The sequence below is a fragment of the Psammomys obesus genome, unplaced genomic scaffold (genome assembly GCF_907164565.1).
Source record: "Psammomys obesus unplaced genomic scaffold, mPsaObe1.curated_primary_1811, whole genome shotgun sequence".
In the NCBI taxonomy this organism is placed as follows: Eukaryota; Metazoa; Chordata; class Mammalia; order Rodentia; family Muridae; genus Psammomys; species Psammomys obesus.
In genome coordinates this window covers 9,395,517-9,409,663 of record NW_026596073.1, presented here as the reverse complement: position 1 = coordinate 9,409,663, position 14,147 = coordinate 9,395,517, and positions in this window count along the sequence as shown.

The window sequence follows — 14,147 nt, the reverse complement described above, 5'->3', positions numbered from 1 at the left end:
GAAATATTTATATTTCATCCTTGACCACTTCCTTAGTAAATGCAATTCTAGTTCAAGCTCATCATTCAAGTCTAATGAGACAATCAAAGTAATATGTCCAGGTTTAACGTGCGGATTTCCTTTTACCAGATTTATTTCTACTGCAGGCTTCATTATATATATATATATATGTCTGTGTGTGTATATATATAAAACTATCCTTTTTGCTATTCAATGTATCAAGTAGTTCCTGCATTATAACAAACCACCCAGTCTCAAAGGCTTGTGGTAATAATTAATTATTACTAACATGTCTAAAGTTGATTTGGATGTGCCTTATCTAGACTGGGCTTGGCAAGGGTCCAACCCTTGTAGCTTGGTCCTTGATATGACTCAGTAGTAAGAAAATATGTAGAGCACAGACACAGACACGCATATAGAAATCTGGATTTGATGGGATGTGTATGCTCTGATGGAACAGCATATCCACTGTAACAACAGGGAACCTCAGCCTGTATTGATCCACAGCACAAGGGGAGGAGTTAGCCAATCTCAGTAGGAGGTATCTGTAGGTGAGCTATTTCAGGACCCAAAACATCCAGGAAGAGGGAGGAAGCTGCTGCCAGCTCATGTCAAATGCTACACATTCATTCCAGACTTCATCCCTTCTTTACACAGTCACATGGGGCTTCCTTGCTTAGGACTTCACTCACTCTCTAAGGGTCAGGCAGCTCTACTCAGGCTTCAGGGGCCAGCACAGCCCCTGACTCCACTGCAGGTCACCTGAGCAGCTCCTCTCTGCCTCGTTCTTATCCTCCTAGGATAAGTAGCCTCACCAGGGCATGTTCCTTTTGTGCTAACAGTAGAAGTATAGAAGGTCAAGAAGCAATACTCAAAGTGTTTTAAGTCTGGAATAAGACAGGCAATCTCTACTGCCACGGACCGGCCCAGTCAGGCTCCTGGCATCTGCGGGAGAACAGGGCTTTGGACAAGAAGACACGGTTTCGGCGATGAATTGACAGACAGAGACACCTTGATAGTTTTGACTCTGCTGCAATTTTACTGAAGTCAAGCTAGTATTTTTATAGTGATCTCACAAGGAAGCACCTTAAAATTGGCATGCTTTCCAGAACATTCAGACTTTTACCAAGGATACAAAGTTTATGTTTTAACATAGGGCAGTGCCCACAAGAAATCTTTGCTTAGAAACTTTTTGATCAGAGCAAACAAAGAAAAAGAAACCTCAAATGCAGTTTCATTATTGCTAACCAGTGAAGAGGAAAGTCAGGAGCTAAGTCAGATGCCTGCCAAAATCTTTCTCTGTATCAAAATCTAACTACACCGTTGTTAACCATCCTCCCATATGTCCTGCTTACGATTTATAATCTTCTCTAGGAACAAGGCACTGAAGGGAGGGGAAACTCCCGCCAGCTGCACCTCTCATGCTATTATTTCTTAAGAAGGATCCTATTATTTTTTCACTATTCTTAATGCCTATTAATACTAAATCTAATTCATTACTTTTCTTAAACTTATTCCTTTTTTATTTTATTTTTATTAAAGCCTTTAATAATCTACTAATAATAAATTTCTTTATAAAATGAGTTGTGCTGTTTCAGGAGTCATAGAGAAAGATCAAAGAATTCATTAATCCAGCCCCAGAGCCACAACTGAAAAAGCGTAGAAATCTCAGAATACGTCTCTTTTCCAAGTGGGATGAATCTGCCAGGGACCTTCCAGGGAGCGAATTTCCGAAGAAAGCGTATCTCCCGCCCTGTAGCACATGCTACTGTGGCAACACTGGCGTGGGTGTTGATACTCTACCATATAGATTGCTGACCAAAATTAGATGTGAAACAACCTATAGTCAAGCAGTGAGAAAATGTGCTACCCACAAGAGGCCATGGGATGAGCATGGATGCTGGGAAACAAAAAGAATAAGGATCATCACTTGGCTTACTATACTTACTAAAATCATCGGCATCATAATTGGCTCCTCTTTCTCATACTTCGCCCTACTAACAGTCAGTCAGTAAATCCCACTGTCATTACCTTTAATATACATTAAACTATCTGTATATTTGGTTATATTTCACCACTTCCCCTGATGCTGCTCAGGTTCTGGCCCCTATCATCTTTTACTTGAGCATCATTTCCTGTTGCTCTCCTCTTTTCAAAGCATTTTTTGAATGTTGTATCCATTTTTTTTTGTTTGTAACTTTAACCTAATTAAATAATAAATTAAATTAAAATATAATTACATCATTTTGACCTCCTTTCTTCCCTCCTCAAATGTATGACCTCTTTTTATTTAGTTATTACACACACACACACACACATACATACACACACACACACACACACACACACACACACACACACACACACGAATATATAAATTTTGTGCTGAGTCCAATTAGGGTGGCTTGTATGTATGTGTTTTCACTTGGTATTGGATAACTCAATAGGGGGCTTATCCTGGGGGGAGTTAATTCTCCCTCTCTCAGCAGTTTCTATCTGGCCATAGTTCTTCACCTAGAGGCAGGGCCTGTGAGGTATATACCCCTGCCCTATTAGCCATTAGCATTTCTGTTGTTATAACTGTCTAGGTCTTGTTCAAGTGCTATACTTTTGAGAGTTCAAGGTTGTAGCTTCTCTATCATTTCTAGGAGACACAGTCTCACAACAGACTTTTTAAAGGTCCTGGCTCTTGCAATTTTTCCTCCTGGATATTCCTTGAGCCTTGGATGTGGGGGTTGTGTTCATGGGATGTCTAGGCATCTTCTCTGCTTTTGACCACTGTGGCTTTTCTGTGATTTTCTCCATCTGCTGCAAAGAAACTTTTTTGATGAGGAGAGAGAGCATGTTTTGGGGAAGATTGTGGGAAGGACTTTGAAACTTTGGGCTAGAAAAGTCATTGAGTATCCAGAGTTCAGTGGGATGTTCTGTGGGAGCTTGGAAGCTAAGAATGTTGAGAGCAGTGCAGAAGATGAGGGCTAGCTTCTGAAGTTTCAAAGTTTTAAAGACTTTTTCAGGGCCATTTGCTATTTTGATTTAAGATTCTATCATTCTGGTCAGCTGGGGCCAAAGAGTCAGCTGTGATTAGCAAGTGACCAGAACCATTGATGTGAAACCTTTATGTCACTGGGACAATTGAGGCTGGTTAACTGGAGCTAAAAATTTAGTGGTGATTGAGAAGAGATCAGGAACATTGGGGTGAAATTTTCTGGAAAGTGTTTTCCTCAGGGTCAGCACACAGAAGCTATGCTCCAGAACTGGCTGAAGATTTTATCTCCTGCTGGCAGCTGAACTTGGTAGGTTAAGAGTCACCCAGGTGATACTGGTTTTGAAGGCGTAAGGGAATCATGGAGAGCAGCAGAGGCTTGGCATTGTGACAGGCCAGGAGAGGCTCATTGGTGAAGGTGCAGCCTCAGTGTCAGTTGAAGGCCCCAAACTTGAAGGAGTCATGCAGAGAAGTTGAGTCTTGACACCATGAAGGAAGCCTATGAGAGGCTATTGGTGAAAGTGCAGGACAGTTGTAGCAGAAGACCCCAGCAGTTTGGAGATGCCGGTACCATGGGATGAGCACAGAAGAGCAGCAGCAGTAGTGGAGTGGAACCTGCTGGAGCCAAGAAGACAAGCTGTGGACGATACAGAGGGTGGAGCAGATGAAGTGACTCAAGCCCTAGGAAGAGCCCGGACTACTGTGAATGGATCCCAGATAATTGGACATTGAGCTCTTTATACTGTTGGAATTTAGTTTTGCTTGGTTCAGACTGTGCCCGTGCCCTGGTCTTTCCCCCTTGAAGAAGATATTTAATTTAATTTTGATGTTTATAGGAGTCTACAGTGGAGAGACTTTGAAATTTTAAAAGAGATTTTGGATTGTTAGAGGTTGGATATTTTTTTTTTTTTTGAGGTTGGATATTTTAAAGAGACTAAAATTTTAATGTGTTTGGATTTAGAAAAACTTTTAAAAGTTTTTATGCCTTTAGTGTGAGATGTTGGGGTGGGGAATCAGAAAAGGAAGGTGCAGCTTAATAGTGATAGGTGTTTGTGTGTCAAGTTTACAAAGGGTAAATTGTGCTGGTTGTATGTTAACTTGACACACAAACTAGAGTTATCTGAAAGGTGGAAATCTTAATTGAAAAAAAAAATACCTGTATGGCATTTGATTTGGCTGTCAGGCATTTTCTTAATTAGTGATGTGGGAGGGCCCAACCTATTGTAGGTATTTCCATCCCTGGGGTGGCGGTCCTGTGTTCTAAAAGAATGAAGGCTGAACAAGCCAGGGGAGCTGGCCAGTAAGCAGTACTCACTGCTCCATGGCCTTTTCATCAGCTCCTGCCTCCATGTCTCCCCTGTTTGAGTTCCTGTTCTGACTTCTTTTGATCATGAACAGTGATATGGAAGTGTGGCCAAATAAACCCTTTCCTCCCCAACTTGCTATTTGGTCATGGTGTTTTGTTGAAGCAATAAAAGCTGTAACTAAGAAAGGTCCATCCTTCTTAGCAAATAGGGAAATTCTAATTAAAACAACTTTTGAGATTTCCTCTTATCCCAGTCAGAATGACTAAGATGAACAAAACAGTGAACAAAAAGGTGCTAGTGAGGACGTTTGGAAAGGGCAATCCTCATTTGCTGTTGGTGGGATCGCAAACTTCTGCAGCTACTCTGGAAATCAGTGTGGAGAGCTCTTAAAAGCTAAAAGAAAATCTGCCATGTAACCCAGCTATATTGCTTTGTGACATATGTCCAAAGGACTCCACATTATACTCCACAAATACTTGCACAGCCTTGCTCATTGCCACTAGCGATTTTCTAGCTATTCACAATAGCTAGGGAACGGAAACAACCTGAATGTCCTTTAAATAACTTTTTAACAAGACCATCATAACAGTTCTGTTAAATAAAGCATGTAAGATTATATTTCTATCTCTGAACTCTTCAAAAACTCCCCAAGTTAAAGAAAAAGCAAAAATCTTTACGATGGCCTAGAAGAAAATACACAGCCTTGATCCAGTTCTCACACATCGATTCTATCACCTCACTTTGCTCTGCCTGATGCTGCTACAGGCAGTTGTACTCAACAGTCTTTGCAGATGTCAACCACCACCTTCCCTCAAGATATTTGAATGTGTTAGCCTCTCTACCTGAAACGCTTTTGCTACAGATAACAACATGATCTCTCACTCTCAGGTCTTCGCAAAATTCTGTTCTCAAAGAGAAGCACAAACATGGAGTTTTTGCTTCTTCAGCTACCCTGAAATCTTGACATACACCAGCACTTTGCATTACTGTTTCCTGCCTCATTTGCTCATGTACTTATATCTAGCATTCATGCGTTCACTTTTTTTTTATTTTTTCATTTTATTTCCATTTTGAGAGTGTGCACCCTGAGGCTGGTGTCCTTGACTGCTCTTCCACATCATTCCTTGAGGTAGGGTCTCTCGGTGAAACCCTGGGCTCACCTATTTGGCTATTGTTTCTAGAAAGCTTGCCTTGTCCCACCTGCTCAGGCTGGAATTACAGGTGGGTGCCATGGACACCCAGCATTGACACAGGCAAGTGCTCTACCCACTGAGGCATCGTTGTTTCCCTGAATTTTTATCCTATTTATCTTTGTTCTGTCCTTTCTTTCCTAGGATGCAGATTATTTCACAGTTTTCTGATTTTACCCTTCTTGCTCGGTGTGATATCATCCAGTGGTCAGAAGAAGAGCTGGCATATAATAGGCTCTTCATATATATATTTTTTCAATGAGTGAATTATACTTTTTGATCAATTTCATTCAGTTCGTATTAGACAGAAAGATTATTCTCTTGCCTATTTCCCCAAATTTTCTAACAAATATCTCACAGAGCTGCTCAATATTAAAATACTATTGATTATATACAGAGTTCAGGAGTTATTTTGGCAGGAAAATTTTATAATTTTGAGGTTGATGGATTAATTACTATTCAAATATTAGAGAACACATTCACTGGAGTTATTTTCCAGGCGCTTCAATTTCATTTTCCCTCCTTGTTTAATCTGCACTGTTTACTTTTTGCAGTACAGAACCTTCATGATTTGTTCCTTTTGTAAAATGGCTAGTTTTGCAATTTCAGCAAAAATGGCCTTAGATGTGCAAGTAAATAAGTTTAATTTTCCTGTAGGTTTTGAGATGATTAAAATTGAGAATAGGTAAGATATTTCTTTCATATGTTATTTCTTCTGCTTTATAATTTTATTTTCCAACTAGTTTATTTTTCTAAGCCCCCCCTTTCTCCCCACCAAGGGCAGAGCAAATCGCTTTACTCTGCAGAAACATACTGGCAGCCTTCTGCAAAAATCTTCGAGGGAGCTTAGCCATTGTCATTAATTTTGGAAGATTCATGGAGCTCTGTAAAAGATATAAAAAGTCAGCGCTTGGAAGCTGGTGATTATTAGTTTTTATTTTTCTCTTTTTTCATATGTGAGAGCTGGGTGGGCATATTGCCGTGGTTTTAACGACAGCGACACATGATCGGGGTTAGTCATTCTTCCTCATCTCTAATGGCAGAGGTGGGGGTGGGGTGGCTTCTCATCCAAAAAGATGGAGGCTGCTCTGCAGTAAGAATTATATGCGCCTCAATGAAAGGAACTGGTTTGGGTCTTCTAGCATATATCAATAAGTTGAGTTTCCTTTGCATACCTTACAAAGTTCCTTTCATTTCTTTTACTTTATGAAAGGTGATTGAAGTAGAAGTTTAAAGGAGCTAAATATATTGCTGCAGTTCCCTGCAACTATTATGTTTCCTTCCATACATCAGGCTGAAGACAATTATCAATAAAATGTATGGAATTACTATGTGACACTGGCATGCCACTTATCACACGCTTTTGCAAAGGGAGTATATCGGGTTAGGTTTTCCAGGTTATTACAAATAGCTCTTTTGATCTTTGATTGTTTCCATTCATATTTAAATGCTTTTAAATTCATTTTTTTAATCTTTAGTTTGGTTAGGGGAGGAAAAATCCTCATTATCCTGCTCTTCATGTTGCACTTCCCAAAGGAGGACTTTTTTTTTCCCCTTTTACTGGCAGCAATGTGTAATCTCGTTTTCATCCCCTTGAAAGGATCAAATGACAGTTTCCTTCATATGAAAAACAAAACAAAACAAAAAACCTTGAATGTAAATGATGTAACTTTCAATGTCTGGCTTATATTAAGAAAAATAATTTATATTCAGTATTTGCTCTTTTCTAAAATAAGCAACAGACCAGAAGGCCTGTGAGAATGAAGTCAGCATTCTCTTTCAAAAATAATTAAAAAATACATGATCCTTTAATGAATTCCTTGAGAATTTTATATAAGCATATAAGGCATATTGATCATATTCACTATTCTTTCCTCTACCTCACTCTTCCCATATACATCACCCATCCCCACCAACTTCATTTGTTTGTCCTCTCTCTCTGTCTCTGTCTTTCTCTCGATAAGGTCTCTCTACATAGCCCTGTCTGCCCTGGAACTCACTGTGTACATCAGGCTGGCCTCAAACTCACTGTGTACTACCAACATAGTCCACTGATTCTAGGTTGTGCAGTCCAGATACCCATGGGTGTGCAACCATCCACTGGAGCATGCTGGATCTGCCAGGGGTGATGACCAAGAAAATTGTCTACTTCTTCCAGATGACTCCTCAGTTAGGGATGAGTACTCATGAGCTCCTTCCCCTGTGTATTCAGCATTCTTTTACAGAAGCCTTTGTCACTTGTCACTAGGGTCTCTTGTCACTTGAAAGTTTGTGGAGCCCAGTGAGCCTTTGTTTCCATTTAACTTCTAGAAAACGAGTTGGAGCGTCCACCTTAAACAAATAGGAAGAAAAACGAATGGACATGTTGTCCTGGCTGTAATTTGCAATCTTGCCAAGGTTAATTTCTCCTGGAGGAGATACCGTAAGCAGTCATTCACTGCAGAAGGTCAGAGTCTTATTCATAGTCATTTAAAATGGGAATGTTAATAAGAACACAATTAGAGGAAACCGTCTACAGCCCATATGAGAATCATCAAAGTTATGAACAAGAAGAGGCATTTAGGAGATAAACATAATTGCTGAAATCGTGTTGCAGAGAAGGAGGAGATTATTGAGAATATGCTGAGGGCTTTCATTCAGATCGTGGTTCATCTGTAAAACTTCCTAGCCTGCTTGCCTCTTCATATCAGGCAAACTGTGATCTTCCTCTTGGGTCTGGAGGGAAGAGAGAGTGCCTCGGTCAAACAAAGTGCTAAATACATGCTCTCACCTGCGAATGTTGGTTCAGCCTTTCCCCGTGTTCCACTTTTTGCTCGGGCCATGCCCTCCCATCTGCAGGTGGGATCTTTTCTTCTGTAAAGGCACAGCTGACTTTAATGAAAGAGTTGCCAACATTTCTCTATCTCTGAGGGATTGGTTGGATCCCAACATACCTCTAAAATGCATCTTAAAAACACTGAAATAGGCAATATTGTAGAAAGAAGCTTTAAGTTTCTGCTTTTGGAGAAAGTCAAGGAAAGCATTCAGTTAATCAGCAGCTATTCACTAAAGCTTGTTTCATTTTCATGTTTAGTTTTCCCATCTGCTATCTATGGCTACAGCAGGACATGGTGGGCCAATGGGACGTCCATATCATTTAGACTTTGCTTGTGTGAAGGTGGGAGGCCCCAACCAGCCTGAAGATTCAGGCAAGTGAAGACCATAGTCATAGTCATCCTTCATAGTTGAACTGCTTGGCTTACAGTCCTGCTCTTAGTTAAGTTATACAATCTCTCTGCCTTAGTTTCCTTCTCAGTAGTAAATGGGCAATAATAGTATCTCCCTTCCTGGATGGAGGCAGAATGCTCAGAACTGTCTGACACTTTGTAGTTCATAAGCTGGGAGTGGAGGAGGCTGAGAATGAGAGTGATTCTAGTTTGCATTTAATGTGAGATGTGACTGAACTATATAAAATTAAAGTGACTCATTAAAAAGTGCTACAGCTGCAATAGGCTTTATTCCACCCCAACACTTAGGTGTAAGAAATATCTTTCTCTTCTTGAAATCAAATTGAACTTGGTTGAATCTTTGATCTTATTATGTTGGCTGGAAATCTAATTTCAGAAATGACTGGCATTCTCTCCATTTCTGTGTTGGGCATTGGTGCCAGTGACTGTGGGCTGGGCTGAGGGTAGAGTCTCATGTGGTTGGGTTATATGGATCAAACTCACCAGTTTCTGCAGAGGAGGTATTCTGCTTCCTTCCTCAGAGGCTGTAGATCAATTTGTTGTAGGGCTGGATACCTGGGCACACATCCCTTTCATGACCCTAAATCTCTCCCATTGTGGAGGCTCCTTGTAGTAGATTTTCTAGATCCCATTCCTTTCCCACAAACTTGGGAAAGGTTTATGCTCCAAGCTTTTGCCATTTCTTCTTTTTTTCAGACAAATTCTTCTTTTTGTCTTGTAATATAAACTCCTCTTAAAAACATTAAGAACTGGTGGCCATCTTGGAGCAAGGAGGGAAAATGACAGGAAAAGGAAAGCACACTTTTATTTCTCATCATTTAAGCTTCAGCATCGGCTGCAGAATGCAAAACATGGGAGGGGATTTCTGCTGCACTTCCTTTGCCATTATTCTATAATTTCAGTCATCTCATTTAGTTACTGACATCAGTGAATCATGGTAACTGGATGTCAACAGAGTCTTGGTAACTTCTGGTCTGTTTTGTGGCCCACATATGAACTATCATTAGTAAGATTTTTCCCACAACAGAGATCTCAAAGGACAAAGTTGTTTTATTTCTGATACATTTTCCTGTAGGTAATTATGTTGGTTTCTGTTGCTTAGAGTCTCTCCCTTGCCCATTTATCTCCCTATATGTATTATGTATGCAATATATACATATATATATGTATGTATGTATTACACTGTTGTATAGCTTCACCAAACTATATAATATAAGCTATATATTACACATTATAAAGCTTCACCAAACTATATAACGTTCAAAAAACTCTGTTCTATGAAACAGTATGGCGCTACTGTTAAATAAAGTTTTATTGGAACACAACCGTGCTTATTTCCCTTCTTATTGTCTCTGATTCCTTTTGTGTTAAACAACAGAACTGAGGAGTTATAACAGAGATGCTGTGTGGCATGAAAAACCTGAAATATCTGCCATTTGTCCTTTTGCAAAAAATGTCTGTTGACACCTGCTAAACAGGCTTATGGGGGTCAGGGGTTTGGTAAGCAGAAAGGAGGCCTCTTTGCTTATCTGTATTATGTTTTCTGGTGAGGTGGTAAATGAAGATTTCGTGTTTCCATTGTTACATTGCTTTTACAGTACGTGCCACTGGGCATCTGTAGATGTTTTCAGATAGCTCTATTCCTTACTGTTTTTATTTGACAAACTGTGTTGACTTAACAAGCATTTACTGAAGAAGGACTTTGTGCCAGGCATTGATGTAAGCACGGAGGTCATGACCATAGACAGTACCAGCAAAATGTCTCTTTTTCCATTGAGTTGACACTGTAACCAAGTACTAGAAATACAAATGCTTCCAGGGAGCAGGCTGGTAACGTGAGTGCATGAAGCAGGCCAACAGTAAGGTACAGATTTACTTTCTTTGGCTATTAAATGCTTAAAAATAGTGTTCATGTCCATGGAGCTTGGCTGTTCTGCTCTTCTTAAAGCAGGAATTCCTCCTGGGTTGTTCATCACTTTTCAATTCTGATACATTCCCCTTATGTGGTGGTTTGATTTATAATGATCCCCATTGGCTTATATGTTTAAATATGTGTTCTCTAGTTAGTGGAACTGTGTGGGCAGGGTTAGGACGCATGTCTTGTTGAAGGAGGTGTATCACTGAAGGCAGGATTCAAGGTTTCAAAAGCCCAGACCATTTTCAGAGAGCCTTTTTTAAAATTTAATTTTATTTTTTATTAATTGCAGTTTATTCACTTTGTATCCCAGTTGTAGTCCCTCCCCTATCCTCTCCCAATCCCACCCTCCGTCCCTTTTTTTCAGAGAGCTTTATACAGTTCTCACATAGAGAATGCAGACTGATAGACTATTTTAACAATTATTGCTTGACGCATATATTCAGCTTGGACTACACGATATTTTTAAACTGAGCCAACATCAAAATCCAAACATTTACATAAAATTCAGACCAGCTATACAGTTTCTCTTTATTTTCTCAGTAGAAGAGGATAAGGAGGAATTAGAGGTAAAAGACAAGTAATTGTGTTTCTGAGTGATAATGACCAGGTTTTCTCTCTCTTGCCTCTGCTTGTGGTTCAAGATGTAAGCTTTCATGTACAGCTCCAGAGCCATGCTTGCCTGCCTGTTGACATGCTTCCTGCCTTGATGGTCATGGATTCTAACCCTCTGAATTGTAAGCCCCAAATAAACTATTTCTTCTTGCCTTACTCATGGTATCTTATCACTGCAATAGAAAAGTAACTGTGCCACTTTCTATGTAAAATGGAATAACATAGGTTGATAAAAAAAAAAAAAGGACAGAAACACTTGTTTCAAAACTCTTGCTTTGACTTGATGAAAGTCATTTTAGTGTCAGGGAGGCAACAGGAGTGAGGAGGACCGTGGCACACTGGTTGTAAATACTTTCTTCAGAGAAAACACCGGCCACTCAACACCAGGAAGTTACTGTCATGTAGAAATGTAATTCCTTGTCTTTCATGACTAATTTATCCATATCCTTTGTTGTGGGAGGTTTTTCCTCCCAGCTTCATGTGCCAATATGTTGGGTGAGGTTTCTTCCTTCCTGCCCAAGCTCCCAGAACAACAACTCATGAGACTCACTAAATCTTGTACGAATACCTAGGCCATACAGTTAGGCTTGTTCCATGACCAGCTTATAACTTAATAACCCATTTCTATTAATCTGCATTTTGCCATGTGGCTGGTCACCTGAGCATGTGTCCATCCTCTTCACATCTTGCTTCTTGAATCTCCCAAACCTGGCTTTCTCCCAGAATCCTCTCTGCCTTTGAGATGTCCCATCTCCTATTTCCTGTCTAAGCTATAGGCCATGAGATTTATTATTGACTGGTGCTACATCCATATACCACACAACATATTCCTTCCACAATCCTTTCCATCTGAGAGAAGACAGAAACTAGATAGCTGGTCTGAATTTTATGTCAAAGTTTAGTTTTTTATGATGGCTCATTTAAAAAATACTCTAAAGACCAAACTGAATATATGTGCTAAGCAATCATTTTATTTTTTAAAAAATAGTCTATTCATTTGCATTTGCTTTATGAGAACTGTATAAGGTCTTTAAGAATAAGTACCATGCTTAAAAAATAACGGAATTAGTAATGATTCCTTAATTTGGGGTTATCATTTTGTAAATAAAAGTGTTTAAACTGAAGTAACTTTACTCTGGTTTGGAAAAACAAAAACAACAACAACAACAAAAAAGAAATATGGAGTTTTGTGAGAATTTAGACACATATATGTGAGCATTATTGCAGACCATAAAGTGTTGTACAGATACTAAATTATGAAGTAATAAAAGATTTTCCTCATGATCTGTAAGACGGAAGGAAGGAGAGGGTCATTTGTGTTCCTGCTGAGGACTGACTTGACAAGCTCATCCAAACATGTGAGAAAGGTGATTCTGGATGGAGGGGACTGACTGAGGAAAGGCCAGAACATGGCTCCTGCACCTTTTTGGGAATTTATTGAAGCATTGGTATTTGAGAAATGTTAGTATAGAAATAAATAACTGAAGTTCATCTGGAAAAATGAATACAGTTTTGTGACATAAGCACAAATGGGTTTATTGGACATATGCTGGGAAAGTTAGGAAATTGTTGAATTCTAGACGCCTGAAGGGTCATGCTAAGGAATTCGGATTTTTTTTCTGCAAGAGAACAGGCCTTGTTGGAGGTTTTGGACAAGCAAGAATTATATTTTTTCTTAAACATTTAACTTCTTAATAGCGGCTGGTGTGACAGATAGCTTTGGGAGATATGATCAGAGAGTAGGAATCATGTCTGTTCATCTAGGAAGATATCCAGCCAGGGCAGAGGACATTTTGTGTGGAAGGGTAGGGCAGAGGGGCCAGTTTCTGTATTCTTCCCATAAGCTCCCAGAGGCACACGAGTGGCCAGGCTCCTCTCTGAGGACCTCCAATTTCTAGTATTCACCCACAGAACACTCTAACTGCCGTGCAGAGTAAAACACCCAAGCTCTGAACGTGAAATTCCCACCGACCCCTACCCTGGAAAATTCCACCCACCAAGGAATCCTTTATAAACCCTGCTTTCTGCTCAGTTCTCTGGTGCTTCTCTACAAAGCAGAGGCAGCCATTCTGCTAGGGTTTTTCTTCTTCCTCTTCCCCAGAATGATCATCTTGTGTGATATTTGTTTTATGATGTTCCTTGGCTCTCAACTGCCAGGATACCTTTCCCTTCAGAGCTGTAACACTTTCTATTGTCTTTGATGGAGGTGGATTTTTTTTTATCTTGTTTATATATTAAAGAAGAGTAAGAAGATATTTGGATTTAGGCTGTAGATCAATACCAGAGAAACCAAAGAACTCTCTCAGTATTGAATTTGAGCCTGTTCCCTCACCAGAGGTTGAGAGAAGTAAAAGAACTGGAAAAACTGCAGAAAGTTAGCTTTTGTTTCGTAAAACTTGAATATGTGAAGAACTGTCCTATCCCACTCCCCTCCACCCCTGCTTGGCTCCTCCCCACACCTCATCACGTTCTAATGTTCTGATGCAGCTGGGCATACTTAGTATGAATGCTGGGTGATGGCACGGCTGCTGTGAGGATGGCAAACTCTTTTGTTTATTAATTTGTTTGGTTTTGGGGGGCATTTTTTTATATAGTCCTGGCTGTTCTGGAACTAGCCCACTAAACCAGGGTGACCTCAATCTCAGAGATCCACCTGCCTCTGCCTCCCGAGTGCTGGGATTGGAGGTGAGAACCACCACCACCCGGCAGTAGGAAACTCTTAATGTCCTCTCTTTAGTCTGTACTTCATCCATTTGCTTCAGTTATTCAAGATTTCTGTCCTGTTAAGAGACTCAGAGTAACTTGTTTTCTTATCTCAAGGTTGCTTAGGCATGGTTGTTTCCATTGTATATGTTTTTGTTTTTTCCTCCCTCTTTAGAATCCTTTATCTAACAACAAATGACTTGTTTG